The sequence below is a fragment of the Octopus bimaculoides genome, chromosome 7 (assembly GCF_001194135.2).
Source record: "Octopus bimaculoides isolate UCB-OBI-ISO-001 chromosome 7, ASM119413v2, whole genome shotgun sequence".
NCBI lineage: Eukaryota > Metazoa > Mollusca > Cephalopoda > Octopoda > Octopodidae > Octopus > Octopus bimaculoides.
Window position 1 is genome coordinate 36,365,158 of NC_068987.1, and position 2,182 is coordinate 36,367,339.

The following is a 2,182-nucleotide window of genomic DNA, read 5'->3' on the forward strand; positions in this document are numbered from 1 at the left end:
ATATGTATATATATATATATATACACACACACATACATACATATCGATACGTACATATACAGGTTTACTGATATGTACTCACGCTCGTATATATTTACATATTCTTTTACTTGTTTCAGTTATTTAACTGCGGCCATATACTGATCTGTACATAGTCATGCGTTTAAATAAACGTATATATTTGTATGTATATATACAAACATGAACCCACACACATAGACACATATACAAACATACACTGAGGTATCTGCGAAATAGTATCAAATATCTATAGTGAAATATACGTTGGTGCCCCAAGATTAAGCAACATTCATAACTATTCAAATATTTTCTATAACAGCTATACTGAAATCGACAAGATGGAGAAAATCAACTTAGAGTTTAAGGGTATTCACAACGTCAAATGATCATCATCGTCATCATCTTCATCATCATCATTATCGCCATCGTCAACAAGATATTTAGTCAGCAGGTATTGTATACTTACATTTGGTCACATGTCCCTGCAGCTCTCAAGAATCTTCCTAAGAATTTTTGCTAAATAGAGAGTGTCAGTTTTCTGCTGCTCGATTGTTTCATTTTCAATATCCTTCAGCCTCTTAGGTAGCAGTTTTAGTGTTGTGCCAATACTTCAATTAGCACATGAAACAATTACTGCTTTGCCTTTACACAATCTTTTCACCTCTCAATTTATGTTTTCAATTTTTCTCAATTTTTCTCAATTTCTTTATCACTCATATGTGTTGTTTTTTTTCTACGATCGCCACCTGATTCCTTGCTTGAAAAGGAAACACCAACAATTATAATTTAGAGGTCGCAGCGTCTGGCTCGTGTTCATGACACTTGTCTGTCACTTTGAATCTATACACTCATCTAACATCTCAATGCGCTCTTTTCCCGACACAGTGATGCCTGCGTTAATACTCTTTTTGAGCTAATTTCTTGCTTTCGCTTAAGAGATAATAAATTTTTATGCAAGTGTGCAAAAGTATTTCGTCACTTAGCGCATATCTCGAAAAAGCTCTTACTTTACCATAAAGGTATTAGGAAATGTCCACCCGGAGCAAAACCAAGTCAATGACTGTTGCGAAGTTATTCAGTAGAAAATCTAAATTTGATTTAGAAGGTAACTATATATACCAAAACATTCTACATTATCAATATTTTTCTAAAATCCCAACACAAGAAACACAATTATAACTTCACTTATGCATTACAAGAGGACTTCATTTTCTTGTATTCCAACTATTTAGTGGGATGTGGTTGCACTTCAATATTTTCCAAGTAATGCATATTTAAACTTAAATATTCTTGAGTACGAACAAAACTTATACTATCCTTCATATACTAAAACTTAACTAATGGGACAATTAGCTTGGGATTTTTTTAATGATATTATTTGCGTAGAACGTATCAAACGTTTCAATCTATATAAACAGTTCTGAAACATCTGCTTTGTGAAAAAAATAAAGTGTATTACTATATTTACTAGAAATTCCTGCGATCCTTTTTTTAATTTTTGAAATATCAAAATAAATGCATCCTAAAGTAGCATCCCAGTAAATTTCTACAATTCTAAGATATGTTGAAAAACAAATCATTAATTCAAGGTTTATATCAGTAATTCTCTACTCTTTAGGACTTCAAATTGTATCCCAGGTAACCCATGTAACCAGGAAGAGGATAAGTCTCTCACGCGTTTAGGTTTTCAATCTGCGATTTTTAGAAGGCTCTTGTGTTATTCTCCCTTATTTCTCTTCTTCCTGCACTAATTCGCCTTGTTTTATAGTCCTTCATGTAGTCACGTTTAACGTTTTCTCTACAAACTACATACAAACCCCTCTAGGTGTATTTTAGGGTGAATGCAGGATCTCTAGCCGTATTTCCATGTTACTTATCACGCTCGAATGACTTAGGATATATGTGTGTGTGTGTGTGTGTGTGTGTGTAACCGCACATGGATTATTGGCGATTCCCCCCACCCTTTCTATCTTCTCTTTGGATTTCCTATTTTTCTTGTTTCCGAAGAGAGATATGCTCGAAAAGTAAAGCAACTACTCACTTCCTTCTCCGAGCGTTTTATTAATACATTGTTTGTGCTGCGCCCTCTTTTTGTCTTTTTTGTTTTTTGTTTCCTTTTTTTCGCGTTTTTTATTAAGTGTATATATATGTATACATATAT